At 42.5% G+C, this 18,768-nt stretch overlaps 1 non-coding gene across 1 annotated transcript; it reads right to left on the bottom strand.

Moving 5' to 3' along the window:
• Positions 1–633: 633 nt before the first annotated feature.
• Positions 634–708, bottom strand: Trnas-cga. The gene has a single exon. It is a non-coding gene; the product is annotated as a tRNA-Ser (tRNA).
• Positions 709–18,768: the final 18,060 nt, after the last annotated feature.

Here is an 18,768-nt window from a genome sequence, read left to right as displayed (position 1 = left end):
TCTTTATTTCTCCTGATTGCCAGCCCATAGTATACCTGCAAGTTTTCTATTTCAGTTTTAGTTAACCGACCCTGTCCGGTCAACAATTTTCCATCTTCTAATTGAAAGCGTGTTGTTTACAAACAGCAAAAACAAAAGAATACCGACCGTTGCTTTCCAAGGATAGCCAAGACACCCGGGCGCAAAAAAAAAAAATAAATAAAAATAAAAAAATAAAAAATAAAAAAATAAAAAATCCCTAATGTGCAATTTAGGGGATGTAAAGATCTAAAATATATGCAGAAAAGTGGGTGACAGAAAAGTCACCATCGCTATTGGTATCACAATACAAGGATTAGTTGTCCCTGTACATAAAAGGAAACGGAACTGATAATAAAGGTGTATTGTGTGTTATAGTGAAAGACCCGTTTAAAAGTGTTACTCTGAAAATGGTAGGAAAATGCTCTTTAAGTCCCCCCCAAAAAAATTTTTATAGCAAAATCCTTTTCAGAGTACTTAAATAAAACCTTAATCTATCGAAATACGATGAAACCGAAAATCGATTTTATTCGACCTGAACCACGGTGTGGGCCTTGGAAGCTTATTCATTTGGAACTGATTTCGTTAGAAACTTTCCTGGCAGATTAAAACTGTGTGCCGGGCCGAGACTCGAACTCGGGACCTTTGCCTTTCGCGGGCAAGTGCTCTACCAACTGAGCTACCCAAGCACGACTCACTCCCCGTCCTCACAGCTTTACTTCTGCCAGTACCTCGTCTCCTACCTTCCAAACTTTACAGAAGCTCTCCTGCGAACCTTGCAGAACAGCACTCCAATATCAGCGCACACTCCGCTGCAGAGTGAAGGTATAATTCTGATTTCGTTAGAGTTCTGATAATTGAGTCGGTGAGCAACCAGAAGTAATCAACGTCGGCAAATTTCGGAACGGTCTCTTGGCGCACGTCGAAAGACACAAAACCGTTAAAGCGAGCGCAGAGCGGCCACACACAGAGGAAACGACTGAACCGCTTTGGGAGGCAGGGTGTCAGCGCCTGCGCCGACAAATCGTCCGGCCATCGCAGGCGCCGACTCCCATCCGCCCACACCGGCCACAAAGGAGAGCCTTTAATGGCCCGCCCGGACCACAATGCACCGCGCCCATGGGGCCAAGCACAATGCGTTTTGTCCCGCGGCAGCTTGTCCATGACGGAGCCACTGCTGCGCCTCTATGTCACCGCCAGCGGTATCACGATACAAGGATTCTGTTGTCCCTCTGCATAACAGGAAACGGAACTGATAGTAAAGGTATATTGCGTGTTTTAGTGAAAGACCAGTTTAAAAGTGTTACTCTGAACAGAGGATGCACGCTATAGACAAAGTGTTGGTGCATCAACAATAGATCGTCTCCGGCTTGATACCAACGTCTTTTGCGTAAGCATTATACACTCCTGGAAATTGAAATAAGAACACCTTGAATTCATTGTCCCAGGAAGGGGAAACTTTATTGACACATTCCTGGGGTCAGATACATCACATGATCACACTGACAGAACCACAGGCACATAGACACAGGCAACAGAGCATGCACAATGTCGGCACTAGTACAGTGTATATCCACCTTTCGCAGCAATGCAGGCTGCTATTCTCCCATGGAGACGATCGTAGAGATGCTGGATGTAGTCCTGTGGAACGGCTTGCCATGCCATTTCCACCTGGCGCCTCAGTTGGACCAGCGTTCGTGCTGGACGTGCAGACCGCGTGAGACGACGCTTCATCCAGTCCCAAACATGCTCAATGGGGACAGATCCGGAGATCTTGCTGGCCAGGGTAGTTGACTTACACCTTCTAGAGCACGTTGGGTGGCACGGGATACATGCGGACGTGCATTGTCCTGTTGGAACAGCAAGTTCCCTTGCCGGTCTAGGAATGGTAGAACGATGGGTTCGATGACGGTTTGGATGTACCGTGCACTATTCAGTGTCCCCTCGACGATCACCAGTGGTGTATGGCCAGTGTAGGAGATCGCTCCCCACACCATGATGCCGGGTGTTGGCCCTGTGTGCCTCGGTCGTATGCAGTCCTGACTGTGGCGCTCACCTGCACGGCGCCAAACACGCATACGACCATCATTGGCACCAAGGCAGAAGCGACTCTCATCGCTGAAGACGACACGTCTCCATTCGTCCCTCCATTCACGCCTGTCGCGACACCACTGGAGGCGGGCTGCACGATGTTGGGGCGTGAGCGGAAGACGGCCTAACGGTGTGCGGGACCGTAGCCCAGCTTCATGGAGACGGTTGCGAATGGTCCTCGCCGATACCCCAGGAGCAACAGTGTCCCTAATTTGCTGGGAAGTGGCGGTGCGGTCCCCTACGGCACTGCGTAGGATCCTACGGTCTTGGCGTGCATCCGTGCGTCGCTGCGGTCCGGTCCCAGGTCGACGGGCACGTGCACCTTCCGCCGACCACTGGCGACAACATCGATGTACTGTGGAGACCTCACGCCCCACGTGTTGAGCAATTCGGCGGTACGTCCACCCGGCCTCCCGCATGCCCACTATACGCCCTCGCTCAAAGTCCGTCAACTGCACATACGGTTCACGTCCACGCTGTCGCGGCATGCTACCAGTGTTAAAGACTGCGATGGAGCTCCGTATGCCACGGCAAACTGGCTGACACTGACGGCGGCGGTGCACAAATGCTGCGCAGCTAGCGCCATTCGACGGCCATCACCGCGGTTCCTGGTGTGTCCGCTGTGCCGTGCGTGTGATCATTGCTTGTACAGCCCTCTCGCAGTGTCCGGAGCAAGTATGGTGGGTCTGACACACCGGTGTCAATGTGTTCTTTTTTCCATTTCCAGGAGTGTATTTAGCATGATAAAGATCAAACTGATATTTCATTCGGTGCCAGATAAAATTAGACGCTCTTTGTTTACGGAGTCTTTCAGCTTCTCGGATAACGTAATTAGTGTGGTACTTAACCGTAGCAAAGAATATCAAAATAAATTACAGTTGTTGTAATACAACGCAATAAGCAGACCAAAAAATTACAACTACGGTTGGATTTCTGGTGTTGTCAGCAAGTGGACACATAGCTACAGTCGACACGATGTCTACCGACTTGTCCATAGACCCACCGATCACAGCTAAAAGAGCGAAGCTCAGCCTCCGGACGAGAAGCTATATGTGTGTGAAATGGATCCCACATTATTGCAATTGTAAACGATTACCTTCACAAGAAATTACATAAGGTTTTTCGATAGAATTTTCGAGTGTTATCCTGAACTGTGACTGGAACTGTCACGAAACCTCTAGTGCGATTTCGTGTATTTCCTTAGTGAAAATAGGTCCCTCATTGTTGCAGTTATCTCACAAACTATTGCCTGCAGAAAAAAAATTCATTAGAGCTTTCAGTAGAACTCTTCGGGAGTTATTCGGAATTGTGATCACAATTTTATTTTCGCAAATTGGCAGATAATTTTTTTACAACATTGAAATTTTCCCGATTACTGGAGGTTTCTCCACGAAATTCTGCAGAACTATTCAAATTTACTACGTGGAGCTCTATAACTATAGCGCATCTACGAAGGACTCTGAAAAAAAACGTGCATTTCTCCAAAGTCAGGTGGCGATTTGATCGCAAGTCAGCTATTCATAAACGTGGTCACAGTTTTTTTCTTTGCGAAATTCTACAGAACTATCGATAATTTTTACAGAGATCTCTTGAACTAGAGCATGTCTATCAAGAATTCTGATATATGCATCTCATGGAATAGCGACGGTGTGGTGTACAAAATTGCTTCGCCTAGGTGTAACCTCCACAGCTGACATTTACTGTCAACAACTGAGACTTGTTGCACAGTTATGTGAAGCTGGTACCCGACTTTCGAGAAATGTACATTATTTTCAGAGTTTTTCGTAGATATGCCATAGTTCTAGGGTTCTCTTTACAAAATTTAAATAGCTCTGCAGAATTTCACGAAGAAAACGATAATACTTTGGAAAATTTTAATGTCGGAAAAAAATTAATTGCCAAATTTGCGAAAAAATAATAATCACAATTTTGAATTGCTCTTTAAGAGGCCTAAAGAAACCCTGATGACTTTTTTTTTTTTACAGATAATAGTTTATGAGATAATTGCAATAATGAGGGACCCATTTTCACAATCGTGTGAAGTTGGCACCCCATCAGGGTTTTCTTAGGCCTCTAGAAGACCTATTCAAAACTGTGATTGTTATTTTTTTGGAAATTTGGCAATTAATTTTTTTCCGACATTAAAATTTTCCCAAATATTATCGTTTTCTTCGTGAAATTCTGCAGAACTATTTAAATTTTGTAGAGAAAACTCTGTAACTATGGCATATCTACGAAAACTATGGAATATCTACGAAAACTATGGAATATTTACGAAAACTATGGAATATCTACGAAAAACTCTGAAAATAATGTACATTTATCGAAAGTCGGGTACCATGACTGTGCAACAACCCTCAGTTCTTGACAGTAAATGTCAGCTATGACGGTTAAACCTAGCGAAGCAATTTTGTACACCACACCGTCGCTATTCCATGAGATGCGTGACAACTTCTGTGAATGCACGCAGGTCTTTGTACGGGTATTTACTACTTTTGTTTGGGGTCAACCACTCCTTTCTTTTCCTTAAGTTAGCATAAAGACACGATTTCTCGTCATCAGAAGCAATATAAGGTAGGAATAATCGGTATTGTTCACGAGCCAGTTAATGACGAGGAAGCAGATATGCACATATGGCCATCCACTGATTGATCACTGTGGATTAATGCGTTTAAAGGAACTTTATCGAACACTGAAGGTAATACTGAAAGTGAAGAGTCATTAATATCAATATGTTCCTCCTTAAAACCAGGAAATCTTGCCGTGCTCTGTCCTGTGGTATTATCATCATACACGGCGCAAATGCTTCTGGGTGCCTCCAACGCCGTCCCCCTCTATAGAATCCAAACACAAGAATATATCGGTGATGTTCCGATTTCTCAACTTTACACTCCATATTCTAGCATCCATAGCTCCACTCACTACCTCCAGATGACAAAATGAACTAAAAATAAAAAAAGACAATCGATAAATAAACCCATAGCAGCCAGAATACCAATATGGAAAACAAAAACGCTACGAACTTATCCAGCAACCTAGAGGTTGGTGAGACTGAATATAAATTTAAGGTCCCCCCGTCGGAGGTTCGAGTCCTCCCTCGGGCATGGGTGTATGTGCCGTCAGCGTTAAGTTAGTTTAAGTTAGATTAAGTAGTACGTCAGCTTAGGGGCCGTTGACCTCAGTAGTTTATCACAAATTTCCAAATTTCTATAAATTTAAGTATTAGAAAGTCCTTTCTAAACTTAGCACAAATTTCCAAATTTCTATAAATTTAAGCATTAGAAAGCCCTTTCTAAAAGTGTTTGTCTGAAGCCTATCCTGTGCGGGAGTGACAGGTGAACGGTAAACAGTTCACACAAGAAAAGAATAGAAACTTCCAAAATATGGTGCTCCCGAAGAATCTTGAAGATTAGATGGGCACATGGGATTACTAATAAGGAGATATAGAATAGAAGTGTGGGAAAAAGAAGTTCATAGAACGACTTGAATAAAAGAAGAGATCGGTTGATAGGCACCAAAGGAATCGTCACTTCGGTAATGCAAAGAATTTGTGGGGAGGGGGGGGGGGGGGGTAAAAATTGTAGAGGGAGACCAAGGCAGGAATGCAGTAAGATGGTGCAAATGGTCCAGGCTGTAGCAGTTAAACAGAGATGAAGAGTCTCGCACAGAATATATTATCTTGGAGAGCTGCATCAAACTAGTCTCCTGACTGAAGACCACGACGACGACGTCTTTTATGCGATCGTCGTGTGCACTACGATAGGCGTGAAACTGATACTGCATTTCGTGCCAAATAATGTTTGACGGTCCATACCCGATCTTCTAGGCAATACGTCAAGTACAGTGTTTATATTCTTATGTTTGCGAAAACAGGACTCGTACTAGTCATACAAGCAGAAATAGCGCGAATATTAAGTTAGCTGAACATGAACAATACATGCCGTGGCTTCAGATACAGCCAGTAAGGCGCTAACTGGTCATAGTCAGAAGGTGGATAACTTTAAGGCAAGCTGACAGATTGAGGTCACAACACTTTACACAAGCGCGCTCCGTGTCCACTTACGAGCAAGATGACGCAGTGTTAAGGCAACAGACGCCTACACAGGTGGGACAGAGATCGAATCACTGCCCGAGTATACAGGTGTAGATATCCCGTGATTTTCCTGAAGCAGTTCAGGTGAACGGCGAGGTGATTTCTTCAACAAGACCACACCCGATGTTCGGACAGCATTCCTGTACGACCCCAGCAAAGCTCCCCCACTAAGCAACTAACTAACATTTTAAACTGTAACCTTCAGTTTTTTTGCCTTCTGGGGACACAAACAATGAAAAACGGTTTGTTCCTATTCTCTTCCTATCGAACTACCACAAATGGTTTCCTCGATACAGCGTTCAGGTTTCCAGATTAAATACAGATATGAGCCTTTTGAATAAATAGTGTCTCCACGGTGTTTTCGAAAAGAAAACGCGCTCTCCGAACAACAGAATCTTGGGCCATAGAGCGGTTTCCACAGAGAACGTACTGGAGGCAGTAGGGCAGTCGGTACAGCCGTATATGAATTACGCAACAGACCGGATGCTATCCGCTCGTGGTCAGTCAAATCACGCGCCACCGGCCATTGGTCGCCCAAGGATTTCGTCTTACAAGGACAACATGCTTTGACGATATTTACTACCTGCAATATTTCTTCTAACCAGAAGCCTCCTCCTTCTTTTCCCCTCTACCTTCTTCGATATTCCTAGATTATCTGTCACAGCAGAACTCGTTTTCGAGAGAAGAGATTATATATGTAAAAGAAATAATCAGTCTTGATCGTAAAAACATTTTTTCAAATAATTTTGTTTACATAGAAACCGGTCTCAGTCTTGACGACCAACATGAGACTGTCGCCTGATTCCTTAGGTGATGTGCAGAGACGCCGAGCAGAGCATGGACATATTTAAGTAAAGAAACACATTCGTCGGTTGTTTTCTCTTGACACCACCTAAAAAGACGTGTTCCGATCTTGTGATGATCATCAAGACTGAAACCAGTTACCATTAAAACAAAATTATTTAAAAAGTATTTTTGCGATCAAGGCTGATTATTTCTTTCAAATTTCAGTATATAGCGCTGTGTTTCTAATAATGTTATCAAAGATCATAAGATTATTCATCTATATCTTTGTTTCTTCTGGCACGATCAGGGTCTTACATCTAAGCAAGGAGCTTTACAGATTTTGTTTACAATCAACAATGCAATTTGCGAAGTCGGTTAGTTACGCCTAACAATAACAACAAACACAATAACAATAATTAGTTATGACGTACCTGGCCATTGCAGATGTCCTCTGAATTTTCTCTGATTCGTTAGTCACTGCTGCAATTTGGTTGGATGGTTAATTTGAGATGGGGGGAGGAGACCAAACAGCGAGGTCATCAGTCCCATCGGATTAGGGAAGAATGGGGAAGGAAGTCGGCCTTGTCCTTTCAAAGGAACCATCCCGGCATTTACCTGAAGCGATTTACGGAAATCACAGAAAACCTAAATCAGGATGGCCGGACGCGGGTTTCAACAGTCCATGTGCCAAACACTGCGTCACCTCGCTCGGTGCTGCTGCAGAACATATAAATGAACTGAAGACAGAATTGGTGAATGCAGGACCTCATATTTTCTTGCAGAAAATTGATTTTATTACGAACATCAAACCAACATCCAGAATACGGAAGGTAGTGGAGGGCGAAATTAAACGGAGGGAGAAGTTTAAATATGTAGGAGAGTGGCTGTATTAAAACAGCTCTGCATCACAAATCAAAAGATGGTAACAGCATATTGAACGCATCAAGTAACCGAAGTTGTTTACAGCAAGAAGCCAATATCAATAAATTAATGCCAAGGTACCATGTTACTGCATAATAACAAGACCGGAGGGCCTTTATCTCGCAGAATGCCCTGCTATAAACTGAAAAGCTGTGATCGATAAATATGAAAACCAGTCCACCGAAGCTAAAAAGGATCTGCAAGAAGTGGGGAAAACACTGGTCAATATTCATAAACACATTCCGTTCAGGGAGAAATCGCAAGAGGACCTTGGTATCCAAGAAGATGCAAAAGTAAAACCGTAAAACGTGGAAGAAAGAACATACGAAACGAATGCGGGGATTCAGGGGAGATGGCCGATACAAAAACAAGGAGAAGAAGAAGTAATTACAGGAATGAATACGGTTATTACATTAATCTCTCATTTTTACATCTTTCTGATAACATAACGTTGCTGTCGAATGGTTGTAATCAGACACTAACAGAAGCACGTGACAACAGTGCAAGAAGAATGAAACATAGTGGCGGATCTGTTATATGCTTCAGGAGCTTACTGTACTAGGAAGGGCGTGCTTTGTCAGATTATGGGTCCGTAGGAACCTAGGCACACCGAGTACAAATTATCGGCCTAGGGAGATACGCACGAATACGGAGCCTGATCCAGCCTGGATTAATAACCAAGCCCGACTATTCAGCAATTGGCGAGGCCGAACGGGAGTATACGATACTTGAGCACGTATCACTTCCAGTAAAAACAGCTCATTTGTACAGTTGTACAGAACAAATGAACTGTCATCTGCGAGAAAATACTTTCTGACTCTAACTAACCCAACCTACCAATTCTGTCGTAAGATATCGTAATTCAAAAGAGTAAAAACATCATGAGCCAGACTACAAATAAGTTTTAATTTAATTTCGTTCATCATATTAGGTGGTTCAGAAAAGCCTGCAACTGTCATTCACGTTTTAAATAATGAAAACTGCGCCAGTTACTTATTTTTTTATGCTTAGCACAACGCGTTTCGAGAATTTATTCTCATTTTCAAATGCATTTGTGCATCTGCTTACATGAATATATTTGTCGATGTTTGTGTCTGTGATTTTCTGCCTCTCTTGTGTCTTTTTGAAGTTAGAATGCAGTCGGAAAATCGAAAAAAATGAATCTGAGTATTTTTAAACGCTAGTGTTAGGTATTACGCCTCCTCAATTATACAGAATACCATGTATACCCAGATTCTCACTTACGCTGTTTGTTTTCAAAACATGATGCAAAGATATTACGACACTTTGGCTTCACGAACAGTTTGTGCATAGTCAGAGTTGTTACACTGATTTTGAATTTAATTACGTACATTTATAAGGTTGTAGATTATAAAACGAATTTTTACCACTATTGACTACTAAATTATGGATTACTTTATGCTAATGACGAAATGTACATGTTCATGAAAATTGTTACAGTTGTCATACGCAACAGAAACATTTGAAGAAATTAACTGATTCACTATGTAGTTTGTCACTGACCATTATATTCTGCTTCCTTTTTGTAGTGTACAAAAATTTCGACCTCCTTCATTAAATCCATCGTACGAGATTTTTGGAAGTAGTGGAATTTCATAAGATCTTCTACTATGTTTTCGAGTGGGTGTCCAGTGTTTTTTCTGTGTTTTGCTATTGCTGATTTTGTAAATTACTTATGTGTGTAACAGTTGATATGTTCATAGTATCTTATTTGAAAATTGCAACCAGTTTGTCCTACGTAGTAGCTTGAACAAGTTTCACATGTTCTTGTGTATTCTTGAGTCAGAGAATTTATCTCTTTTATTGTTCATTGGGATTCTGCTTGCTCTGTGTATCATCGTTTTGTATGCAGCTTTCTTGTGTACATCTGGGTGACGTGATGTGGCAGGGATTATGCTGCTGGAGGTTGTCCTTTTCCTCTATATTTTGAAATTGTGCCTGTTGTTTATGTTTTCTATGCACGGGTCTAGAAAATTGATGCTATAACATGTAAAACTTGCTTAAGCTACTACATAGCACAAACTGTCATTATTAAACAAATTTACGATGTTACTGGTGATATTGGTGTCACCTTTGAATAAAATTAAGGCATCATCTACTTATCTTTTGTATTGTACTATGTTTTAATCAGGTTTCCTGGCTATGGGATATTTTGTGTTCTAGGTATTTTATGAAAATGTCTCAATTGTGCCAGGTATGGATGAGCCCATGGTTAGCCCATTTGGTTGTTAATAAATGTTATCAATGGATGCAAAGTTGTTATAATTGAGGATAACTTCTGGTAGCTCTATAAATTCAATAATTTGAGCTACTTTGCATACAGCCAAATGTATGGCTAGCACACCTTATATGTAGGTAACATTTCTCAAAAAATAGGAAACCTAATTAGGTGCCGGCCGGAGTGGCCGAGTGGTTCTAGGAGCTACAGTTTGGAACCACGCGACCGCTACGGTCGCAGGTTCGAATCCTGCCTCGGGCATGGATGTGTGTGATGTTCTTAGGTTAGTTAGGTTTAAGTAGTTCTAAGTTCTTCGGGACTGATGACCTCAGAAGTTAAGTCCCACAGTGCTCAGAGCCATTGTTGAACCTAATTAGGTCACATAAAGTAAGCTTTTAGGCACAGCACTCTTTGCTTCTTATGAAAGCGAATATTTTTATAGTCAACTATCGGTTTGTTGGTGCTACAGATCATATGCTTCGTGACTTTTTAATATTTTACGTTTGATGCGCAACTTTTTTGGTCGGCTTACATTCGTCTTCTTTATGTTGCTTTGTAACTACTTGACAGTAGTATGTTAAAAAAATTAGGGAAGGTAAGTTTATAATCTGCTTATTACTGCGTACTTATTATTATTAATCTGCTGTTAATTGTCATTGAATCGTCGTAATCATTAAATTGTTATTCTATGTCCATTTTTCGTAGGACTCTATCGTCCAGAGTTTGTTTGACGATTGCTTTCTGATGTAAGCTTAATTCTATGATCTTCTGAGGAGCTGCGCGGGACTAGCCGAGCGGTCTAGGGCGCTGCAGTCATGGACTGTGCGGTTGGTCCCGGCGGAGGTTCGAGTCCTCCCTCGGGCATGGGTGTGTGTGTGTTTGTCCTTAGGATACTTTAGGTTAAGTAGTGTGTAAGCTTAGGGACTGATGACCTTAGCATTTAAGTCCCATAAGATTTTACACACTTTTTTTCTTCTGAGGACGGCAAATCAATGTACCGAAACTAGTCAAGAGGTTAACTGAATCTAAAAAAAATTGTGCAGCTGATGACTGATTATTTCTATTCCTAAAAAAACAAAAAAATCACTAACTGTCGTCCGAAGTCTCTATGTTCGGCCGACGAGGCAGGGTGCAACGTGACAGCACAGGTAGTGTCTCACTGACTTGAAAAGATCGGCCGTCTTCGGCCGATGTCGGTCTTCAGCGGGCTCAGCCGATGTCGGTTCCACTGTGGCCGCAGCTTAAAAGAGCACTATCTGTTTTTGAAATAACAGCAGGGCGTCAGCGCGTTCGTTACGAAACGAACGCATCGCGCCAGTCCAGCCCCGTTCTACTTGGTACCCACTTTGGCAGTAGTCAGCGCCAGTTCCACTTTGGCAGGAGTCAGCTCCACAAACGCCTGTCACAAATGGCGACCCATTTCTCCGACCGCTCCGTCAGCTTTCTGCCGGGCCGGCCGCTGACCGCAAAGTCTTCCGTGCTCAGCAGGAGGCGCGCGCACCACCACCAGGAAGGGCGTGTCCCCGGATTGTGGGAGTGCTTAGCGGGCAGTTGATAAACCGCTCCGTGAGTCAGGGATCGTCCAGCTGCGCTTCCCCACCGCCTTTTACGTAACTTCGCCGCCGGTTCCCAGTCGCCACTGCCTTATTAAGCAGGTGGCCCGACTGTGTTTCTGCGATTGTTGACGCGTCCCTTCGCACATGTGAGCGCTGTATGTAGGTCACAACGTCTGGCGCGATTTAGCAACAGCCCCGCCGCGACGGCGACTAATAACTCCCGGAGAGGGGAAGGGTCAGAAATTTAGTCTGGACCAGATGAGATAACACTAAGCGGCTCTGTCGTAACAGCTGCTGCCCACAGCTTCTTCGTATTTGTTGGTCGATGAGTTCTCTCTAGTATGTCACACTAATTAGTCATCATTTGCTTTAAAATGACGAATCCATAACATAACTGGTAGTGTTTATAACAAGAGCTTGTCATAGACTGATAAAGCTATTCTCAATGCATTGTGCGTGATAACTACAACTCCTTCTCAGAACTGAAATGTAACTATCCACATTGAGAGGAGACACTTGTTACAAGACATGTTTCCTCTACACCACAGCTCTGTCTAGAGTCACCTGCTGCACGCACATCCTGCACCCTCATTTGAAATCGACCAAATTAAAATTTGTGCATTATACGAGTACATAGGTGTACTGTTTGTAAACAACTTGACTGCTGGACTCCTTATTTCTGAAATGGTAGCAGTTGGAAGACACCAGGTTGCCAATGATTTTTGTGTGACTAGTGACCCTAATTATAATAATAAAAATAACAATAAGAATCTGTAGCAGTAGTAGCAGTGTCTACATACAGTAGTTACTATTGTGGTGCGCTGTCAGTCAGTTCGTTTATTGCTCTGAAGTCAATAACGAGGTGATTTTTTGTCTATTTCGGGAACAACCTACAATTCTTTGAAGATATTTTGAAGAGATATTGAAGCATTTGTGATGTATATGTCTCAGTTATTCTGTGATAGATGCATGGTGCAAAGAACCAAGTATGTTTATAGTGGGTGGACTGTGTGAGAAAGATTTTATACATTCGTTTTATACAAGCTGTCACATCCTCTACACTGCATTAGGCATTAATGCTAGAATTCGAAAAAAATAAATAAATGTTTGTAACTCGTGAAGTGAGTATTATGGTCTTACGAAATAGTGGTAATAGTAATGCTCTTTTAAAAATAATTTAGTTTAAGGAGCGCAACATAGTTGAATCCTACTTTTTTACTCCCCAGAAAATTACATTTTATCTCTAGGTTTGGAAGCACTGCGCTAGGCAAACCGTCACGAATAGCAACGCTAGTTGTAATAACAATCGAAGCTGAGGAACGAGGCGCCAAGAAAATAACAAAGTAAATACCTTTGGGATTAAAAGACGAAATGACTGAGAGCCGGGAAGATGAGCGATCCACTACTAATTCACAAAACACCTGTTGTCGCTGTCACTTACCCGAAACAATCACCAGTTCGTCTAAGAAGAAAGACAAAATATTCTAGGCTCTGAGCACTATGGTACTTAACACCTTAGGTCATCAGTCCCCTAGAACTTAGAACTACTTAAACCTAACTAACCGAAGGACACCACACACAACCATGCCCGAGGCAGGATTCGAACCTGCGACCGTAGTGGTCGCGCGGGTCCAGACTGTAGCGCCTAGATCCGCTCGACTACTCCGGCCGGCTAGCAAACCTAATTAGGTCACATAAAGTAAGCTTTTAGGCACACTCGCACTAGTTGCTTCTTATGAAAGCGAAATCTTTTATTGTCAACCTATCGGTTTGTTGGTGCTACTGATCATATGCCTCGTGACTTTTTAATGTTTTACTTCTGACGCTCAACTTATTTGGACGGCTTACATTCGTGTTCTTTACGTTACGTTTTAACTACTTGACAGTAGTATGTTAAAAAAATTAGCGAAGGTAAGTTTATAATCTGCTTATTACTGTACACTTATTATTATTAATCTGCTGTTAATTGTCATCGAATCCTCGTAATCATTAAATTGTTATTCTATGCCCATTTTTTGTAGGACTCTATCGTCCAGAGTTTGACGATTGCTTTTTGATGTAAGCTTAATTGTATGATCTTCTGAGGATGGCAAATTAATTTACCGAAACTAGTTCCGGGCTGTAGCGCCTAGAACCGCTCGGCCACACCGGCCGGCAAAAAATATTCTAGGGTTTGGGTTCCTTTGCCTTATTAATTCTATAGGAACGGAACAAGTTGTATTCCTGTGATAGAAGTTTTCGAATTATTCGGTTCGCAGTGTGCAGTAACAATTCTAGAACCACATACACATGTAGGTCCTGCTATTGGTGACGAGTCTTATCATGCTAAAAATTATTCTCTGCTTGTGAATCGCATGTGTTTTTATCTAAAATTCACGGAAAAGCAGTGTGGATAGTAGAACGACATGACAACGATTCCGCAAAGTTCAAGCGACCCTATCCAGGAAGTTATCGTCATGCGAGCTCTCGGCCTGGCACGGAACAGAGGCACGTTCTGAGGGCAGCTGGTTATCGGCGTTGGCTCCAAACAGGAAGATACCGCACGCTGCACGATTTCCTCCTTCTCCACCCCCACCCTGACCCCTACGCCCAAGTCCCTTACACACACACACACACACACACACACACACAACTTACGAACCACACTCGAGCCCAACCGGGGAATTAATTCTTTCGAGACGTGCAGAGAAGCACGTAGACATGCGTCGACTCCAGACAGACAATGGACTGCGCTTCCAAACAAAGTGAACAGCACTAGAGTTCAAATGCTGGGCGTTTTTAAGGATCAGGAAGTTGCAGCTGACAAGTTATTCAGTTCAAAACTTCGCAGAAACACTTAGCTGATAATACTCTTCTAGTATCATCATCATAATCATCATCATCGTCGTCATCATCACATTCCTGCTATATTAGCACGTCCTTCACGTCTTTGTTTCCTGCGATAGATCGCTTTCTTCTTAATCCTAGCAATATGACCGCTTAATTGTTGTTAACTTATACTAACAACGTACTTCTTAAAGAGGCACTGATGTGTAGGAGAGCCCAAACATGAAAATATCATTTAGCACAACCTTAGCAAAACCAAAGTACTTTCACTAACATGTCCGACCAAAGGGGCATAAAAGCACTTTATGACTTCCACAAAAAAATTTAAAAATACAAATTTCGGCAACAATTGTTGACTTTTACTCGCAAATTACATTTTAAAGACATATTAATGTGTGCGTTCGAATATATGGAATATGACATTCGTTGTGAAAAATCACATCTACTGCTGAGATTTAAATTTTAGCACTGTTTAACTGAAAAATTTAAAGCATTTATTTTTCCAAAATTTTAAAGTTTGGAGTACCCGACTAGATTACCATATTTTGAAAAGGTGGGCATAAGGAATTCCCCGCCCTCCCTCGTGCCCCCCCCCCTCCCCACCCATTTAGTACTACGAGAATTAATGTTGCTGTATGTGCTACCGTCCATCACATCATCTAGGATTTGAAATCTCTTCCTCACTTGGTTGCTCTTCCCTTCCATGTTGCCCACTAAAACTGTTTTCAGAAGACCCTCATTCTTTCTTAACGTATGTCCAATCCACTTTCGTTTCTCTCTTTTTATTTATATCCAACAATTGTCTTTGCCCTCTAACACTTTTTCACTCTATCCATCCACGTTATTCTTTCTTTCCACCACCATCTCCACATCTCAAAAGCATTCAGCCTTCCTCCCTCATTCTTCCTCAGTGTCCGCGTTTTACTTACACACACGAGGACACTGCATACAAAAAAATATTAATCTTTTCCTCAAATATTTGTCCATACGTCTGCAGTTTCTTATAAAATGCCTCTTCCCTACTTCCATTCTGGTTTTAATTTCTGTGCTGCTTTTCGCTTCTATTTTGCTTCCAAAGTATTTGAAACTTCCCACGTGTTCAAATATTTCTCCATTCCGTATTATCCTTACCCCTTTATTTCCTTCCAGTGCCATTAATTTTGTTTTCTTTGTGCTGATTTGCCATTCCACAAATATTGTGGCTTCAGTGGTATCCACTACAACCTGTAACTCTTTCTCATCTGTTTCTAGTAAGACAATGTCGTCTGCAGACATCATACAATATATTCTTCTTCCTCCAATTCTAATCCCCTCGCCCACGTGTTCAAATATTTCTCCATTCCGTATTATCCTTACCCTTTTATTTCCTTCCAGTGCCATTAATTTTGTTTTCTTTGTGCTGATTTGCCATTCCACAAATATTATAGCTTCAGTGGTATCCACTACATTCTGTAACTCTTTCTCATCTGTTTCTAGTAAGACAATGTCGTCTGTAGACATCATACAATATATTCTTCCTCCTCCAATTCTGATCCCCTCGCCATGTAACGAACAGTGGTCAATCATATTTTGGAAGTATGGATTGAAACGGGCAGCAAACAGACAGCAACCTTGTCTTACCCATTTTCCCACTTCTATCAAGTTGGTACTTTCTGTCTCACTTTAACTGATATTTTTTGATTTAAATATAATGAGCTGATAAGTCGTCTGATTTTTGCAGTTCATTTTCTTTTCCTTCACTGTTATTGCAAGCTTATTCCAAGTCACACTATGAAATGCCTTTTCCAGGTCTACAAAGGACATATCTAGGTCTCTCCCCTTTCCAACAAACCTCTCTCCCAAATTCGCTGGAATTCTATTTTATATCTTGTGCATGTATTCCGTCTGAAACCAAAGTACTCTTCAGCCAGATTCTCCTCCATCACCTTATCCAGTCTATTGTTAATGCTTCGTAACACAACTTTGACTGCATATGAAATGAAGCTAATTTTCCTCAGTTCACTGTGTTTAGTGGTTCCTTGTTTGTTTGTTATTGGAACTGTTACTGCTGTCAGAAAGTCCTCTGGCCATTCACCGCCGTCATCTATTTGGTTACAAAGCCTCAGTATTTCTTATATTCCTTCTTGGTTCGACAATTTTAGTATTTCTTCTGGTACTGTATCTTTACCTACTACTTTCCCATTTTTCGTTGCAGCTGTTGCACTCTTCACATCTTCCAATATGATTGTCTTTTTCACTATCATTTGCATTGATCCACTGAAGTTCCAAAGTTACTGATTTGTAATCTGTGTCGCAAAAGTACTTTAATAGTTCTCCCATTACTGATGGACGTCCTCGCGACCTTTGTACACTAAATTTTCGTCTTTAATGATAATTTTCATGGTAGCACTTCCTAGTCTGTTTGTCTCCCATGTTGTCATCTTTAGTCTGTTGTAAAGTGAATGATACGTTCCCGGCGTCTCCAGTTCTTCAACTGCGTCGCTTTCCTCAATGCTCCTAGTTCACTTGTCACAAAGAAAGCCCGTATGCTAAAGTGTGATTCGTTGGACTCAAGATATATCGTTTAGCTGCTAGGATCATTCCTCTGCTATGTTTCTTTTCCTTTTTAGACGATGAACAGGGTGCTTCGTGATCGCCATCTGTTACTGTTTGCAGACACTTATCAACATGGCGACTATGTGTCTCGGGAATGTGCTGCTATATTGTAACTGTACATAATCGTTCACTTATGATTTTAAACTCACCCACCAGCTGATTGACCGGGAGATTAAGTTCACAGCAGCAAAATGTTTGAAGGAATAAATCTGCCCGACAGGTATGTATAAGCGCCAAAGAAACTGGTATAGGCACGCGTATCGAAATACAGAGATATGTAAACAGGCAGAATACGGCGCTGCGGCAGGCAACGCCTATATGAGACAACAAGTGTCTGGAGCAGTTGTTAGATCGGTTACTGCTGCTACAATGGCAGGTTATGAAAATTTAAGTGAGTTCGAACGTGGTGTTACAGTCGGCGCACGAGCGATGGGACACAGTATCTCCGAGGTAGCGATGAAGTGGGGATTTTCCCATACGACCATTTCACGAGTATACCAAGAACAATCAGGAATCCGGTAAACCATCAAATCTCCGACATCGCTGCGACCAGAAAAAGTTTCTGCAAGAAATGGACCAACGACGACTGAAGAGTATCGTTAAACGTGACAGAAATTCAACCCTTCCGCAAATTGCTGCAGATTTCAGTGCTGGGCCATCAACAACCATTCAACGAAACATCATCGATATGGGCTTTCGGAGCCGAACTCCACACAAACTTTACTCCTCACCTGGGCCCGTCAACACTGACACTGGACTGTTGATGACTGGAAACATGTTGTGTGGTCTCGTTTCAAATTCTATCGAGCGGATGGACGTGTGCGGGCGTGGAGACAACCTCATGAATCCATGGACCCTGTATGTCAGCAGGGGACTGTTCAAGTTTACGGAGGCTCTGTAATGGAGTGGGGCGTGTGCTGTTGGACTGGTATGAGACCCTTGACATATCTAGATACGACTCTGACACGTGACGGGTACGTAAGCATCCGTCTGATCACCTGCATCCATTCGTTTCGACGGACTTGCGCAGTTCCAGCAAGACTATACGACACCCCACACGTTCAGAATTGGGTTCAGGTACGCTCTTCTGAGTTTAAACACTTCCGATGGCCACCAAACTCCCCAGACATGACCATTATTGAGCATATCTGTGATGCCTTGCAACGTGCTGTTCAGAAGAGATCTCCACCCCCTCGTACTATTACGGATTTATGGACATCCCTGCAGGATTCAAGGTGTCAGTTCCCTCCAGCACTATGTCTGACATTAGTCGAGTCCATGCCACGTCGTGTTGCTACACTTTTGCAAGCTCACGGGGGCCCTACACGACATTACACAGGTGTACCAGCTTCTTTTGCTCTTCAGTCTATGTTCGCTTTAGAAAATGACAGGTTTCTAAATTAGAAATTACGATGTGTGAATCCCATAGTTAGGAAATATCAAGGGTAAGTTAGAACTCGAGTTATCCCACTACACTGAAAATAGCCCCCACATTTCAGAATGAATTTTCGCTTTGCAGCGGAGAGTCTGCTGATTTGAAACTTCCTGGTAGATTAAAAGTGTGTCGCCAATCGGGTTTCCATTCTGGGACCTTCGCTTTTCGAGGGAAAGTGCTCTACTTGCACTTGTCCGCAAAAGTCAAA

The sequence above is a fragment of the Schistocerca piceifrons genome, chromosome 1 (genome assembly GCF_021461385.2).
Source record: "Schistocerca piceifrons isolate TAMUIC-IGC-003096 chromosome 1, iqSchPice1.1, whole genome shotgun sequence".
Taxonomy (NCBI): Eukaryota; Metazoa; Arthropoda; class Insecta; order Orthoptera; family Acrididae; genus Schistocerca; species Schistocerca piceifrons.
Note: the sequence above shows the minus strand (reverse complement) of the source record. Positions and strands in the feature narration are given on the sequence as shown.